This window comes from Grammomys surdaster, unplaced genomic scaffold (genome assembly GCF_004785775.1).
Source record: "Grammomys surdaster isolate TR1022 unplaced genomic scaffold, NIH_TR_1.0 236, whole genome shotgun sequence".
NCBI lineage: Eukaryota > Metazoa > Chordata > Mammalia > Rodentia > Muridae > Grammomys > Grammomys surdaster.
This window is the reverse complement of record NW_021604681.1, coordinates 2868130-2878077: the sequence shown is the minus strand read 5'-3', so window position 1 is coordinate 2878077 and position 9948 is coordinate 2868130. Positions and strand designations below refer to the sequence as shown.

Sequence of the window (9948 nt, the reverse complement as noted above, 5' to 3'; positions counted from 1 at the left end):
TTTTTTTTTTTTTTTTTTTTTTTTTTTTTTGGTTTGGTTTTTCAAGACATGGTTTCTCTGTGCAGCCCTGGCTGTCCTGGAACTCACTCTGTAGACCAGGCTGGCCTCGAACTCAGAAATCCGCCTGCCTCTGCCTCTGCCTCCCAAGTGCTGGAATTAAAGGCGTGCGCCACCACCGCCCGGCTTTTTTATTTATTTATTTTTCATAGTACACTTACTTGAAGTGAAAACACTCAAAATGCATAAAAGAAAAATAATAGAGGAACCTTTGAAGAGAACCAAAATTAGATTCCCAGCACCACGTGGTAATTCACAACCATCCACAACCTTAGTTGCAAGAGATTTAACGGTCTCTTCTGACCTACTTCAGAACCAGACATACAAAGGGTGTGCATGCATACATGAGGCAAAGGACATTTACATATAAAGTAAATGAAATCATTTTTACAAAAGAACATTAGTTTGCAAGCATACTGCATTTCTAATAGCAACCTCATTCACTCCACCCCCAAACAACCACTAATGTTTATCTGTATAGACTTTCCTGTTATGGATATTTTATATAAATGAAATCATGTAATAAGAATTTTAATAGACTCACATGTAATGCCATTTTCAAGGATCATCCATGTTGTGTCCCATAGTCAATGCTTCATTTTTTTAATGACCAAACATATTCCTTTGTATAGAAATAGAACATTTTTTTTATCTGTTCATCAGCTTGTGAACATATTGGTTGTTCCCAAGTTGGGGATAGTATAATTTTGTGATAAAAAAAAATCCATGAAGAAATTTTTATTTTATTTAAATACATGCTTTCGATTCTCCCAATGTATATTTATAGAAAGAAAATCTGAGTCAAATGGTAATTTGAGGTAAATCGTAGAACTGCCAGAACGTTTTCCATATTGGCTACACAAGTAACATTTATATTAAGGCTTAAATTTCTCCATATTGTCAACAGCCCTGATATTTTCCATCTAATGAAAGCACATTGATATCATGGTATGATTTAAATTTTTATGTACATTTAGTTATTTACTTTCTTGAAGGGCTTAGTGTGGGTGGAGGACATCCCTTGGGAGTCAGTTCACCTTGGGAATCCTCAGGATCAAAGTTAGTTTATTAGGATTGTTGGCCAACAACTTTACCCAATGAGCCTCTCTGGAGACCCATGGTGTGCTTTTGGCTGTTGAGATATTCATGAATAATTATATGGAGAACCCTGTTATGTATGCAGTGTACATTTACAGGACCTTTGGAAAAAATTGTCTGCTCCAATACTATCTATTTATTTTAAGTTAAACATGTTTAATTTAATTGTAGCGATGTCATTAAAAACAAAGGCCTTGGGAGGTACTGCCACCTCTGCGCTCGGCCGAGGCAGGAGCCGGCCACGCGCACCAGCTCGGGGGACGGGCCCGAGGGAAGCCCCGCCCCCAGGGCGCGCGAATTGGTTCCTCGCAGCGCCGGGCCTCTCCCAGCCATCGCCCCTCCCTTCTTCCGGGCCTCGAGCCCCCCGTGCGCCGCGTCGGGACCGCGCTCGCCCTCTCGGCCGCGCGCTCCTCCGCCCGCCAGTCTGGTCGGCGCGCGCTCGGCGGCGGCCAGAAGACACAGCAGTCTGCGCTCGCTCGACGAGCCTCGCGCAGCTCTCATTCGGCTCCCTGGCCTCGGAATGCGGTCGCAGCTGGCGAGGGTGCAGTCCCCCGGATCTGCAGCGGGTAAAATGAAGACCGAAACTGCTGCTGTTGTCTTCTTTTTCACAAGGCTGGTTCGAAAGCATAAGTTGAAAAAAGAAGCAGTTGATAGATTTGCTGAGAAATTGACTCAAATACTTCAAGAGAAATATAGAAATCACTGGTATCTAGAAAAACCATCAAAAGGACAGGCCTACAGATGCATTCGTGTCAATAAGTTTCAGAGAGTTGATCCCGATGTCCTGAAAGCCTGTGAGAACAGCTGCATCTTGTACAGTGACCTGGGCTTGCTAAAGGAACTCTGGGTGGATCCCTGAGAGGTGTGCAGCTGGTATGGAGAGAAAAACAATGCATTCATTGTTGCCAGCTTTGAAAATGAGGATGAGAACAAGGATGAGATCTCCAAGAAAGTTATCAGGGCTCTTGATAAGGTGACCTCTGATTATCATTCAGGGTCCTCCTCCTCAGACGAAGACACAAGCAAGGAAGTGGAAGTGAAACGGAGCTCAGTGGCTGCAACGCCAAGCCCCGTACCAGATATCAGAACTGATATTCCCATCTCTTCCAATGTGGCACCCTTTGCCCAGAAAGAAGCCAGGAATGTACCGAGGGAGTGGCCATCAGACTCACTACCCTCCTCCTGTTCCATTTGCTTATCCAAATCCAGGAAGGAAGGCTAAACCATTCTGCCCAATTCCAGTGACAGGGTACCTCCTCCTGGAATGCACTGTGACCGAAACCACTGGATTAATCCTCACATGCTAGCACCTCACTAGCTCAATTAATTGTGTTGATGTCATGTTGATAAAAGGGAGACATACCTTCCTATAAACTAAGAGTTCATATTTGTAGTGAAGTTAGATGGGCAAAACCATCAAACTTATTTTTATAGAAAAGTTATTGAGAATAATCTTTCTTTTTTTTCTTTTCTTTTTTTTTTTTGTTTGTTTGTTGAGACAGGGTTTCTCTGTGTAGCCCTGGCTGTCCTAGAACTCACTCTGTAGACCAGGCTGGCCTCGAACTCAGAAATCCACCTGCCTCTGCCTCCCAAGTGCTGGGACTAAAGGCGTGCGCCACCACCGCCCGGTGTGCCTGAGTTTTTAATATTGGACTTGAGTATTTATATATTGTGCATTGACTCTGTTGGATACAAAAACACTGTAGGAGTGGGCGATGTGTTCCTTATAGCACCTTTGAGCATTTACTTTATGGAGAGTATGTAAGTTATTTATACAGAAGGACATCTACTTTATGTCATTATTTAGAAGAATTGTGTGAAATCATGTAGTTGCAAATAAAAAGTAGTTTGAGGCAAAAAAAACAAAAACAAACAAACAAACAAAAAAACAAAACAAAGGCCTTGGTAAAGGTCTTTTAAGACAAAGACTTCAGGCTTTCATGAGCAGTTCAATTAGACAGTCTTCAAATGAGCAGGATAAACCAACTGCCCCCCCCACACACAAAATGTGCTACAGAAAAGCTTCCTCAGAAGAATGACTGCTCAGTCTGCAGCTAAAACACTTGAGTAGGGCGATCTTGTCCAGAATTTCACTTGAGATGTGAGGTTCTGCCTATTTCTGAATCACTAATCTCTACTTAGTCCTTGGCATGGAGACTGTCTCATTTAGTGTTCAGATTTCACAGGTGGAAGCTTTCCAGTTGTCCAAGATAAATCTTAACTGCTGATCAACTAGTTTTGTGAGCAACAAAATTAGTTCCTCTTGGGATTCTTGATGATTCAAGAGAGTTCCACTCACCCTGAACAGATTCTAAACCTACTGGAAGTTCACCTTAATCCACTAGGTCTAGAACAGGCCTGTCACTTAGGGCAACCGAGAATGTGAAGGTATGGTCTCTTTATAGGTTGTTTCCTGCACTTGTCCATAAAGTTTATTTGATGAGGCCTGGTATACCCGCACAGAACTGACAAGGCCACAAACCTTAATTGCATCTAGAAGCTACAGGGTTACCAACCCTGACAACATCTGCAGCATGATCAGCTAAATTAAAGGAAATCTTGATGTGTCTCTGGTCCCCCAAGTAGTCAACCTCTGTAGGCTTTGGCTTCACTGATGATCTTCTTCAGGCAGCATACTGTTGGTGAGCTCACTGTAATGCAACCTCATGTTTCCCTCAAGATGAGCCTGGGGATTCTTACACAAAATGCTAGGTTGAGGATGTACTAAATGAACTGGATCACAATACAGTTGCACAGACTTCATGACTTTCTCCAGCAGGAATTCTGCCAGATATGAGCTATCAGCAAGCAGGAGCTTGTAGCATCTGCTCTACTCCATTCAGTCAGTAAGCAGAGATAGATGAGTCATTTTATTGTATCGACTTATTTCTGTAATACGTGTTCCTGTGTGAATAGATGTTCACATGTGTGCAAATGCATGAATGTGTGTGCATGTGTGAGTAGAGGCCAGAAGGTATCTTCCTATATTGTTCTTCATGATTTTTTTTTTTTGGTTTGGTTTTTCGAGACAGGGCTTCTCTGTATAGCCCTGGCTGTCCTGGAACTCACTTTGTAGACCAGGCTGGCCTCGAACTCAAAAATCCGCCTGCCTCTGCCTCCCAAGTGCTGGGATTAAAGGCGTGCGCCACCACTGGCCGGCATTCTTCATGATTTTTACAGACAGTTTCTCTCACAGAACCAGTATCTCATCAGTTCAGATAGACAGGCTGACATAGAAAGCCCTGGGATTTTTCTTATCTCTGCCTTCCCAGTACCAGGATTATAGGTGTGTATCACCATGTCTGGCTCTTTGAGTGCTGGAGATCATACTCACATCCTCGCGCTTTCCTGGTATTTACTTTCCTGACTGAGTTGTCTTCCTAGTTCCACGTGACTTTTTAGTTGGTTTGTGGTTTGGTACTGGATATTGAACTCTACTTACTATGCATTCTTTTGTTTTTCTTTTTTTAAAGAAAAAATAAAATGACTAAGCCAGGTGGTGGTAGCACATGCCTTTAATCCCAGCACTTGGAAGACAGAGGCAGGAAGGTGGATCTCTGAACTGGAGGCGAGCTTGGTTTACAGAGTGAGTTCCAGGACAGCCAGGAGGACACAGAAAACTGTGTCTTGAAAAACAAAACACACTATCTCTTGACCATTTTAAATTGGATTATATTTCTTTTGACTATCAAGACTTTAACGTTTCTTTTATATTCTGGATATCTTTTTATTTAGATATATTGTTCACTTGCTTGCTTGCAACTGGCCTCACGATATAGCTGAGGCTAACCTTGAACACTTGATCCTCCTGTCTCCTCTTTCCAAGTGCTAGGAACAACTAGCCCATTCCACTATGCCTGGCTCAGATGTTTTTATCTTCCTTCATAATTTCGAACTTTCAATATGCTTTATAATCAATAAATTAACAGCAATAAGTGTATACAAATTATAACTAAATTTAAGAAGTACGATCAGCCGGGCAGTGGTGGCACACGCCTTTAGTCCCAGCACTTGGGAGGCAGAGGCAGGCGGAGTTCTGAGTTTGAGACCAGCCTGCTCTACAGAGTGAGTTTCAGGACAGCCAGGGCTACACAGAGAAACCCTGTCTCAAAAAACAAACAAAGAAACAACAAAAAAAAAGAAGTATGAGCAAAGTAAGGGACCTGCAATTAAGAATCTATAAACCACTCTTTTAATATTTTTTTTTACTTTCCTTCCTTCTTGGCTGAAGTGGAAACTGACTGACTGCAACAAATGAACTTTAGTTCTTAAATTACTCCCTGTAGGGGGTTGGTCTGGTGCAGCTATGCTAAATACTTTATCCCAAAATCTGTTTGTCCCAAGACAAGCAAATTCTCACATAAACCAGCTTTTGTTGTGTAAAACTTGCCTCCTAGTTATCCCTGATAGGTTAATAAAGATGCCTACAGCCTGGTCTGGACAGAAGAGGGCAGGGTGGAGAGAAGTTTACTGGGCTTGGGGTCTCTTTACTGGGCAGGGACCTCAAAGAGAGCAGAGAAGAAGGAAGTCAGCAGTCGGCCACCGGTTACGTGGATCAAGGGCAAATGGCCATGAGGGCTGGCCTAATGGAGTAGGAGCAGCCAAGTAGAACATGGCAAATGGTATCTCGGAGATCTCCACAGGGAATTAGACACCATAGCACAGAGGGCTTTTATGCATATTATAAATCTAACGGTTTCTTTGTCTTTTACCTGGGAACAATGTGGTCTGAAGACAACAAAGGGGTGTAACAACCCTCAGAATAATATTAACCACAACAATTCCCATTGAAATATGTTTGCCATCTAATCTAGTTGTTGGCCAAAGTAGCCTGATGGTAACCCACCCCTATTGCCAAAGTTACTGGTTGCTTTGCACAAACTCACAGCAAGGCCCTACTGCTGAACTGTAACAACTCATTGAACATGGAGAAGTGAAACTGATGCCTACATTAAGACTTCACCACTATGAGCTAGAAACCATGATACTGGAAGGTACTCTGCACACGACCAAAGGAGAAAGGTAACCCAGTTACAAACTTTGTAATCTACAATGGTGACATTTATGCAAGTTGAACTAGTGCAACAGTGACTCAATGCTTGTGGAACTAAACCAACAAATATCTGATTGGATTTAAGACCCACTCTGTGAAACGTAACCCATGCCTGGCACTGCTTGAGTGGCCAAGAACCTGAGACTAGATAGCCCAGGGACCTAGGATAAAACCAAATATTACTGTTCTGCTAAAAGAATGTAGCAATAAAAAGGACTCCTGATGACATTCTAGTATACATATAGACCAGTGCCTTGCTCAGCCATCATCAGAGAAGCCTTCTTTTGCAGCAGACGGGAGCAAATAAGGAGCCTCATAGTTGGACAATGTACAGAGAGGAGGAAGAGACCTTGGATATTGGAAGGTACTCTGCCTACTACCAATCAATATACTTCAGTTTTATTTAGGTGTCTATTTGTATCCTAATGGGAGAGAGAGAAAAAGGGTGGAGATTTTAGTATCTACCTCAGTCCTAAATGGGATGTTTCTATCAGTTCCATCCCATCCCCTTATAGCTCAGGAAACTTTGCTGAAGAGGAGGCAGAAAAATTGTAAGAGCCGGAGGGGATGGAGGACACCAAGGAAACAACATCTTCTAAATACTACAGGACCAGTGCACACATGAACTCACAGACTGTAGCAGCACATGACCCGCATCTATCTGAGCCTGATGAAGTCCCAATGCTGAGAGGGGAAGTGGACACGAGCTCCCATCCCTAACCCAGAAGCTATCTTGAACTGATAACAGTTTGCAAATGAAAGATTAATTTTCTCCAACAGCATCACACTTAAGGGGCAGGACCCGTGGCCAGTAGTAGATGGCAAAACAAAATAAACTGAATGGCATTATCATTGACTTAATGGCCAATGTCCACATAGAAGTGAATACATACACATACCATATTTCTGGGCCATGCATTTTTGCCTGTGAATTTTATGATATCATTCTAGTTAGTGGGTGAGTGAGTGAGTTAGTTAGTTAGTTAGTTAGTTAGTTAGTTAGTTAGTTTTTTGAGACAGGGCTTCTCTACATAGCCCTGTGCTTCCTAGAACTCACTCTGTAGACCAGGCTGGCCTCAAACTCAGAGATCCACCTGCCTCTGCCTTCTGAGTGCTGGAATTAAAGATGTGTGCCACCACCACCCAGCTTTCATTGTTTTTAATGGCTGAGTGATATACTCCATTGTGTAAATGTATCACATTTTCTTCATCCATTCTTCTGTTGAGGGACATCTAGGTTGTTTCCAATTTCTGGCTATTATGAATGGAGCAGGAGTGAATGTGTTTGAGCAAGTTTCTTTTTGATAGGATGAAGCATCCTTTGGGTTTATTCATAAGAGTGATAATAGCTACATCTTGAAGAAAATTAATTCCCATCTTCCTGAGGAACTATCACCGTGCTTATGATCATGACTGTATAAGTTTTCACTCCTTAGTACTGGATGAGTGTTCCCCTTCTCAACATTCTTGCCAGCATGAGCTGCCACTAGCATTATTGATGTTAACCATTCTCATGGGTGTAAAATGAAATGTCAAGGTAGTGTTTAGTCAAATTTCCCTAATAGCTAAGGATGTTGAATATTTCTTTAAGTGTTTCAGCCATTGAGTTTCTTCTTTTGAGAATTCTGTTTAGATTTGTACCCCATTTTCAGTTGAGTTATTTTTTTCTTGATATCTAGGATTTTTAAGTTCTTTATATATTTTGGATTTTAGCCCCTCTATTAGATGTGTAGTTGGTATAAAATATCTTTTCACACTATGTAGGCTGCTGCTTTGTCCTAAATGATGATGCTCTTTGCCTTCCAGATGCTTCTCAGTTTTATGAGGACCCCCATTCATTAATTGTTGATCTTAGTGCTGGTGCTAATGATGTTCCGTTCAGAAAATCTTTTCTGTGCCAATGAGTTCAAGACTAACCTCCACTTTCCCAATTATCAGGGGTATCTCCTATCAGGAAATTCAGTGTATCTAGTTTTACGTTGAGCTCTTCGATCAATGTGTAGTTGAGTTTTATGCAGAGTGATGAGTATGGATCTACTTGAATTCTTCTATATGCAGACATCCATCCAGTTTGAACAACACCACTAGTCGAAGACACTGTCTTTTTTCCAGTGCTGGGAGTGGGGAAGCCACAAGCAGAACATACTGCATTATATACTTTAAACAAAAAAAAAAAAAGAAAAATATACTTGACAAATAACCAAGTATTTTAGGTTATCCTAGATGATCAACACATATAATTCTGGTAACCCTAAATATGAATGATGAAGAAAGGTGACTGAAAGGTATGTGTTTACTCTGTAAAGCTCAGTAACCACCACATAGCGATTGTTTTAGTAAATCTCATCAAAGGCAAATATCATTCACTTTATTCTACATATCAGGAAATGGACAGACATGTTAAGTTACATTACAGAACAGTCCTGATGAATCACACAGTGGAATCAGATTTCAAGTTGGTCTCCAAAGCTCTTTTCCCCTATGGAACAATGTCTATTAGCTATATTACAGGAGATTTATGAATTGAGTCAGAAGTAGAACTAAATGATCTAGCTTTCAATTCTGAGATATTCTGAGGATGTCTAAATATGAAGAGCCATACATACCTGTGTCAGTTTTCATTCCTATGAATATCTGGAAGTAAGAAGCATTTTGCTTTATAACCTTTGAGTATATTCATAACAGTAAGATACATAAATTAAACTAATAACTTTCTGAGATGATGGTAGGTTAAATGTTGAGCTGAAGCTACAAAACGAACCATATTACAAATATTACAATTTTTTACATTTTCATCATTGTTTTGTTATTTTATTTATATGTAATTTATATTTTATTATTTATATTTTATTTATATATTATAGTCAGATCACAATTTTGTATATATTATATATTATATAACTTCTATTTGTTCTTATTAAGAATATATTTCATAAAACAAATGTACCATATTTTCAATTAATGAGAAAGAAAATCACGCCATGTCTAAATGAACAAGATGAATAGAGTATCAAGATCCATTCATTTCACCCAACTAATTTTTTCAAGCCACATCAGAAACAATCAAAGTATTGTCATCAGTATACATGAAGTAGCCTTATAAATGTCTAGTTAAATCATAACATGCTAATTTTGACAATAGTCTAAGAACTATTGAGTATGTTGTCATCTAAATTATGTCACAAGCAATAGAATATTTTCATATAGACAATAGGCTAAATGAGAAGAAATAAAAGTACATTATTTTTTATGAAATAAAGTCAATTTCATTTTGCCTTGTAGTAGAAAACATATTTATTTCAAGACTCTGAAACCAGATGTGTCACTTCAGATATCCAGTGAGTACATTTCTAGTAAATATTATCTTTCCCTGGCCAGTGTCATTTTAATGTCCTGAGTGATGCCCGCTGCTTTTGGCATATAATAACTGGTGCTACAAGATACAAAATTCCTATTGGGAATTACTTCTCTGTGGATGGAGGGTTCTTTTTCCATTGAGGGAATTAGAAAACCAATGACCTGAGCCCTAGTAGAAAGACTTGACTTTAATTGGTATACATGTGTAACAGACAAGTCCACAGAGGAAAGCAGGAGCTGATTTTTATTGAAGTTAAATTGCTAACTGTGGGATGAACTAAATCACATTCTCACTTAAATATCTGAAATGACATACCCATTTAATTAAGTTTAAAAAAAACCAGCCATCTGACAATAAGTGAACTATCCATTAGTACAAAACA

The 9948-nt window shown here is 40.1% G+C and overlaps 2 pseudogenes; one reads left to right on the top strand and one right to left on the bottom strand.

Moving 5' to 3' along the window:
- Positions 1-1726: 1726 nt before the first annotated feature.
- On the top strand, positions 1727-2473 carry LOC114626457 (annotated as a pseudogene).
- An 844-nt stretch (positions 2474-3317) lies between these two features.
- On the bottom strand, positions 3318-7127 carry LOC114626468 (annotated as a pseudogene).
- Positions 7128-9948: the final 2821 nt, after the last annotated feature.